Source organism: Dasypus novemcinctus, chromosome 6 (assembly GCF_030445035.2).
Source record: "Dasypus novemcinctus isolate mDasNov1 chromosome 6, mDasNov1.1.hap2, whole genome shotgun sequence".
NCBI classification, from domain to species: domain Eukaryota; kingdom Metazoa; phylum Chordata; class Mammalia; order Cingulata; family Dasypodidae; genus Dasypus; species Dasypus novemcinctus.
The window spans coordinates 115,420,410-115,428,733 of record NC_080678.1 but is presented as its reverse complement, the minus strand read 5'-3'; positions in this window follow the sequence as shown (position 1 = coordinate 115,428,733).

Below are 8,324 nucleotides of genomic sequence, written 5' to 3'. Positions count from 1 at the left end.
AGCCCTTTTTACCCTTTTTTTCCCCCTTTTCCTCTCTCTGCCTGGACCAACCCATAAGTATACCTGGACCCACAATCTGTTATTTTCTCCCATTTCTCTTCTCTTATTTTCTTAATAAACCACTGGCCTAACTAAACCAGCAAGTACTTAAAATTCTTTTTTTGTAACATAACCAAGAACCTAGAGAAAATCCAGCAACATACTTTGGTGAGCCAGCCAGGAGGAAGAGGTACTAGTGAGTCTAAACTATGAATTACAGCCTGTTCAGTGCCTTCTTTTGGTTATCTATTTTAGGCGGGTTCCCCTATGGGCCCCCACAGGACGTAAGTCCAGGCTGAGGGAGGGGGTCATGGGGTTGGACCTCTTGACCTGACCCTGGCCAGGAGGCAGGGGCACAGTGGCAGTGCCGTGGCAGAGGACTGAGGGCTTGCATCTCCCCACACATCTGAGCCTCACTGGCCCACCTTCCGACCCACCATACTGGCTCCCTGGTCTGATATGCAGTGGGAAGGTGGTGGCAGGCAGGGCCAAGGTGGGTGCCATGGGGTGGCCCGTGATCCCTTTCCCGGGGGGGGGGGTCATGCACCAGGGGCTGTCCCTAACACCACAATTCCACACTTAATCTTCCCACTTCCTACTACTGAATTTCTCATTTTAGGTTTGTAAAATGCTTTGTAATGTCTTAGAACCTAAAAATACATTTGCTAGGGAAGTTTTGCTCCCAGTCTCAGGCTGCTTCAGGGCCCCAAGGCCTGTTAGCTGGAACAGTGGATCTCCAATCTTTTAAAGGCCTTTGATGGCTGGTTTAACTGGGAAACTCCCAGGCAGTAGAGGCATAAAGTAAGACTACTTCTTATGACCTCTCTAAGAAGAGGTGGAAAAAGAGGTTTCTTAGCCCCTTTTACAGGAGGAATCCCGTGCACATCCTGGTAGCCTCAGTTCAGAATCTAGTCTGGGCATCTCCCAAGGGCTCCATAATTCCCAGTGTGGTGGGAACCAGAGCAGCCAAATGTCCCCAAAGATTAGATCCTGGAATGCCAGGGGTGCTGGGAATTGGGGCAGTAACTCTGGATGTCCCCCAAGACTTAAGTGCTTGATCACTTTAGTTTGGAGAGCAGCCAAACATCCCCCAAGACTTAAATGGATCGAGTGCTTCAGTTTGGGTAGCTGTTTCTAATGTCTCCCACAAATTCAGCTTCAGTGATTTGGCCTGAATTTGGGATTCAGGCATCTCCCAAGACCTAGGTTGGCCATGGGGTGCCTGTGGACAGGGCTCTGGATTAAATTCTCAGGATGTTGAGACCAGAGAAGCAGCTCCAAATGATTTGGAGTGGTAAAAATTTTTAATCAGATTTAGACTCTGGGACACCAGGTCAGTCAGCTTAAAGGTGCTTCTTCATTCTTCCTAGAATAATAGGCATGGTCGCTAACCTACCAGCAGGCTCCCCATAGGGCTGTCTTCTCAGAGACTGGGAAAACTTGCTACTGCTGGTCTACTTGGCCACTGTATAGCCAAAAGCAGCCTCTGAATAGGACCCTGAATTCCAGTAAAACCTGTTGTATCAGTCAGCCAAAGGGGTACTGATGCAAAATACCAGAAATTGGTTGTTTTTTATATAGGGTATTTATTTGGGATAAAAGCTTACAGTTACCAAGCCATAAAGTATAATTTACTTCCCTCACCAAAGTCTTTGCCACGTGTTGGAGCAAGATGGCTGCTGAAGTCTGCCAGGGTTCAGGCTTCCTGGGTTCCTCTCTTCCTGGGGTTCATTTCTCTCCAGGCTCATCTCCTCTGTTTTCTGCACTAGACCAGCTGCAGACTCTCAGGCAACCAGTTCTGTCTTTCTCCTCAAGGCTTGATTTTCTCTGGGCTCAGCTGCACTGCACCTCTGTGTGTTTACTTCCCAGGCTCCAGCTCAAAACTCCAGCATCAAAACTCCAACTAACTTCTCTGCTCTGCTATATAGTTCTATCTGTGATCTTACCCCCCAAGGAAGTGGGGATTCAGTGTCCTACTGATGTGCCCCAATCAAAGCCCTAATCATAATTTAATCATGCGCAGATACAGACCAGTTTACAAACATGATCCAATATCTATTTTTGGAATTCATAAACCATATCAAAGTGCTACACCTGTTAAAAGAGAAGAGAGAGATCTGAGGGCCAGAAGCCACGTGACCATGTCTCCTTAAAGAAAATGAGAAAATGCACCTCAAACTTTCATTGATTCCCTTTTAGAATCAGCCTTCTCAGTTTTAAACTCAGTTGTGCCTAATAAGGGATGTGAATGGGGATCAAGAGCTAAGCCATTTACTAAACTCCTCATCTGTCATCAATTAAGATTAAAAAGTTCCTAGAAAATGCTGAGGGTATAAAATTCTGTTTTAATCTGTGCTTAACTTTGTGTTTAACTTTTAAATCTGTGTTTATCAGTCTGCTTGTGCCTAGAAAACAAAATTTTTGATTCACCAGTTACAAATTGGATAACGGTGAATGTTAACCTAAAAATGAATCTTTAAATGTCAATATTGTATTGCAATTGGATTTGATGTATAAATCACAGTGAAACTGGTCTAACTGCTAGAAAAGCAGAAAAACTTAGCAAAGCTGTTACTAATAAAATTCTTATGACTTAGTTAATAAAAGTACCCAATTTCCTTTAAAGTAAAAACTTATTAGAAACTGTAACTAAGAGTTAAGATCATTATATAAATGCCTTTTTTAAAAAGATTTATTTATTTACAACCCCTCCCATATCCATTTGCTGTGCATTCTTCCGTGTCTCCTTGTCTTCTCTATAGGTGGCACCAGAAACCAATCCTGCAACCTTCCAGAGTGGGAGAGAGGTGCTCAAACTCCTGTGCCACCTCAGCTCCCTGGTCTGCAGCATCTCTCATTTTTTTTTCCTCTGTGTCTCTTTTTGTTGCATCATCTTGATGGGGCAGCACTCCTGTGCAGGCCAGCTCACTGCATGGGCCAGCTTGCCTACACAAGGAGGCCCCAGGAATTGAACACTGGACCTCCCATATGGTAGACAGGAGCCCAATCACTTGAGCCATATCTGCTTCCCCTAGATGCCTTTATGTTACAAAGAAGGATAATACCTGAAATTTCTATAACTGGGTGGATGTAGCCTAGACTTCAGCTATTGTCATGGCAATCTTAAACTAAACTTACCTTTGATTATGGTTATTTTGTAACTAGTTTCACCTAGCCCTTAGACTTCAGCTTTTGTGATAATTATAAACTGAGTTTGCCTTTGTTTATGGTTACTCCAGGTCTAGCCTCACCCCTTGCCTTTGCTTATTGTTATTTCATGACAACTTCTGTCCCCTATGGCTCAGGAGAAAGCAAACCTAAGACATTCCTAGTGACCCTTCTTTCTCCAATGGCTCCAAGTGTGGACTAAATTGCTGCCTGAGAGAATTCTTGACCCTCAGAGTTGAATGTCCACTCTTCCAGTCTAGCAGCCACCAGAGTCCTGTTATCTCCAAGGACTGCGAAGTTGGGGAAGCCTCCCACATCTAGTGTTGGGATTCCTAAAAACAGCAAGTCATGAGAAAAACGAGGCTTCCCTGAGACTACAATGACCTCGGAGAGCATATACTGGAAGTAGTGTTCTTCATCTAAGGTCTACCAAAGTCAAAGTGGGAAATAAGCAAAGTTCTGAAGTAAAGGAAAAGTGTACCTTAAAACATTGGGATATTTTTGGTTATAAGCCAATAATTAAAGAACAAAACCTGTGCAAAACTGCATAGTCACAATGCAAATTAATTAGAAATAGCCTTCAAGAGATCTTTTAAGTGTTATTTTACAGTTAAACTTACTTTGTAAGAAAATGAAAATCATAACAATGAGTTGTGTGTTTCTATGTCAAATTCTATTCATGTCTGCCTAATTGATCAGTATATATCTTCATACACTGAGATAGTAATATTAAGTTAACAAATGAAAATTCTTAAAAAAGCTCTATTCAAAGTATAAAATCAAATATGCTGTTATACATGTGAATAAGTATTCCTGGAGCCCAAATTAGGCTGAGAAGGATGGGAGGGTCACATAGAAATCTAAATATAGAAACTATTTGGAAAGGAAAAAGTTTTTCCTAAACTCTAACTTGCCTGACCCACAGGGCCCTCTCTTTGCAAGAACTGTGGTGGAAGGATGAGGTGGGACAGATTAAAACTCTATCTTCTAGACTGGGGAATTAAGAATGAGTTTTCCTGTAATTCCCAATTTAAACCTTTTAATGCCTTAAAATAACTGTGGTTAATAATCCTATTACCAAATTTCAATAAGTAAAGTCTTTGAAAGCTATAGAAAGATCTTTAAAAGTAAACAATCATAATTATTCCAGAACCTAGCAATCAGTATGCTTTTAAGATTTTTCACAGTTTCAAGTTTATTTAGCTTAGGTGTTATCTCCCTAGGTTTATAAAATACCAAGTAAATAAATTAGCATTTATGTATTAATTTTTAAGGTGCTCAATGTCATTACGTTCATGTCTAATGAAATTTAAAAATGTAGATCTGCTCTCTTTTAAATGGATGAATTAAATTTCATTCATTGCTAATTGTAATTTAATAAGCTTATTTTAAGGTAAAGTAACTAGTCTATGTGGTTATGGTTAATTATAAGGAGTTTTCCTCTAAACTAAAGCATTGAAATGGCTAATTCCAGGAAGCCAGTACTTTTTTTTTTTCAGAGCTATATGATGCTTATTTAACTTCATCAGGCTTACATCTAATATAAATGCCAAAGATTTCAGCTTCAATTACCATCTTAATTACTCCTATTTGGTTTATCCCACAATACAACATTGCCACCAACAAATTGGTTACTGAAAACAGTTTGATTTTTAAAGTAACTCTTTCAGTCCTGAGAATACATCCTTAATGGTTTATTATGCTTTAAAGTCACCTGGGATAGTTCCGCTGTATGATTAGCCACCAAGTGGATAGCATTTGGGCTCATTTGTTTCATTTTTACTTTCAACTAAGGATTGCTTTTTTAAAATTTTAAATTTTTTATCTTTATTTTTTTAATGTTACATTAAAAAAATATGAGGTCCCCATATACCCCCACCCCTCTCACCCCCCAGGAAGCCATTACTAATTAGAAACCTAAATTGATATTAATGACAAAAGTAACTTCATAGGAGGAAACCTGTCAGAGGCCACCTCAATCTGCATATTCAACTGGTGGTAAGCAAAGATGATCTTGATTTCATTGGGAATCAGTTTTCATAAAATAATGAAGTAGTTTTCCTGTACTGTTAAAGTAAAATACCTGTTAATTGATGCCATCATGGTAAAGGTATAGAAGTAAAAAGCAAAGTACTAAAAAGTTAAGTTCATCTGGTATATTTAAACTGCATTGTAAGTGTTTAGAAAGTGTATGAAAATTAAGAGATAGACTTCAGTATTGTCAAATTCTCTTGTACATTCAAACCAGACTTTCAGTACACTGCATGGTTCCTCTCCATTTGAGTTATTGGCCAGGTTGGTCACTGACCCCTAAAACAATAAAGGTATCTACTACATCTCTGGTTGTGCTCCTGAAGTGGATGGAGAGTATGATGCAGTTCTGGGCTCTTGCAACAGCCAACAATGGCTGGATAAGGCCAGATGTATAATGGACATTGCCTCCAGGCTGGCTTTGTTTCATAGTGCCAAAGACCAGTGCACCAGGCCAGTGGAGTACTGGAACCTACCTTCCTAGCTTCTCTCTAGGGTCAATGATGCTGCAGCATGCTGGCTGTGTGAAGGACATAACAAGTGGAGCAGTGAGCACCAGAATACTGCAAGGAGAACTTAAACACAATTGGCTTTATGGCCTGCTCCCATGGAGAGATAATGTGTATGGTATTGTAAACCTGGAGCTTAGATTTATTAAATGGCAACTCAAAGAGGAACTTGGTCCCTTGATTAGTATTAAGTACTGTACCTATATCATGATGATTATGATTCTTTCCTATTCTAGATCATATGCAGAGGGATATTGAACATGTTCAAGGTCCTGGTAAACTTCATTTCCTAAGTAGTTAATGAACATGCTTAGCCCAGGTCTCCCTCCTGGCCTTTATTCCAGAATCTGTCGCACTCGTACCCTGGGGAGGACTGGTAGACCCCCATGCCATCCTGCCAGGGCAAAGCACCTTCCACCAGAAGGGAAACAGCAAACGAGGTGGCTAAGACTCAGCTTAGCCCCCTGTCTGAGTCAGCTAAAGGAGTGCTGAAGCAAAACACAAGAAATCAGTTGATTTTTATAAAGGGTATTTATTTGGGGTAGAAGCTTACAATTACCAGTTCATAAAGTATAAGTTACTTCCCTCATTAAAGTCTGTTGCCATGTGTTGGGGCAAGATGTCTGCTGATGTCTGCCAGGATTCAGGTCTCCTGGTTCCTCTCTTCCCAGGCTCAGCTGCTGTGCTCACTCCACAAGGCCAGCTGCAGACTATCTGGCAAATGGCTCTGTCTCTCTCCTTGGGGCTTCTGCCATGTATGAAGAGTCACCTCTATTCCTTTGTGTTCTCCTGCGTGTTCACTTCCTGGGCTCCAGCTCAAAACTCCAGCATTAAAACTCCAACATCAAAACCTCCACCTCTGTCCTTTGTCATGCCTTTTATCTGTGAGTACCCACCCACCAAGGGGTGGGGACACAACACCCTACTGACCTAGCCCAATCAAAGCCCTAATAATATAATCATGCTCAAGTACAAGACCAGTTTACGAACATAATCCAATATCTATTTTTGGAATTCAATGAACCATATCAAACTGCTTCACCCCTCAAGATGGTCCATGGGCAACCTTTCCTCACCCAGGACCTAGAAAGCAGGTTCTAATCAAAACCTGTCAAGGAAACAAGCCTCCCTTCTCAATTAGAGCCAAAGCGGAAGGAACCTTACTCTGTAGTTCTGATCATTCCCACATTATTAAAGGAATTGCCAGCTGTGTGCACTTATCTCAAGTGAAGCCAGCTACCCAAGGGAAGTGCCAGCTCACCAGAAGCACCTCATGGGACGTTAAGAGTACCAGTAACTGGGAAGCGGACTTGGCCCAGTGGTGAGGGTGTCTGTCTACCACATGGAAGGTCCGCGGTTCAAACCCCGGGCCTCCTTGACCCGTGTGGAGCTCGCCCATGCGTAGTGCTGATGTGCGCAAGAAGTGCCCTGCCACGCAGGGGTGTCCCCCGCCTAGGGGAGCCCCACGCGCAAGGAGTGTGCATGTAAGGAGAGCTGCCCAGTGTGAAAGAAAATGCAGCCTGCCCAGGAATGGCGCCGCCCACACTTCCTGTGCCAGTGACGACAACAGAAGCGGACAAAGAAACAAGACGCAGACAATAGACACAGAGAACAGACAACTGGGGGAGGGGGGGAGTTAAATAAATAAATATTAAAAAAAAAAAAAAAGAGTACCAGTAACTGGACAGCCTGAAATACCTCAAGAGACAAAGCTAAGCAGTGTCTGTGCCAAGGCCATATGTTCCCTCTAACCCTAGCCCAAACACCTATTGCCAGGGGGAGTACAAGCCACGCACCCCTTACGAAATCTTGTCTGTTTTCATATCCTACAATTTCACTATATACAATAACTTAAAGGGCAATGCCTCTTCTCATCCCCCTCTTAGCTCTCAGGCATAACCGCCACCATGGAAAACAGGATTGGCAATTTATATCAAACCCCACTGTCTATTACAGTCACTCTCTACAGCTAATTAACAGCATAAAACAAGCTAGGCAGGCTTAGAAGCTCTACAACAGCAGACTTGCTTATGCTGTGGTGCTGCAAAACCACAGGACACTTGGCATGCTAACAGCAGCACAGGAAGGAGCACGTCTGCTCCTTAAGGAGGAGTGCTGTCTCTATGTAAATCATTCTGGAATAGTCCTAGACAGCATTCGAAACCTGTAAGGTAAAACCCACCAACTGTGGGAGGATGCAGCCTTTGCAGGCACCTGGTCTTTTCTACTCTTGTGGTCCAGGAGCCTTTTAATGGGACCTAGATCCTCAAAATTCTGTTTGTATCTTGCAAAATCAACACCTTGTTAGCCACATGGGAATTTCATCCAGCTCCACCCACGGTGCCAGACTCGTCTTCCCCCAACCACGACAGAATAGCAGGAAGGGTTTGCACCTTGTCAGGCAGGCCCTACTGCCCCTCCCCAGCAGGATGCAGTTACAGGAGAAAGATGACCTCCTTCAGCACCCCTTAAGAGTAAAGGTGTAAACCCTGAGGGGGAGTTGAGGCAGGCTAGTTTAGGGAATGAAAAGACAAACCTGGGGCCTGGCAGGAAACCACGGCCGTGAAACGTGGCCAT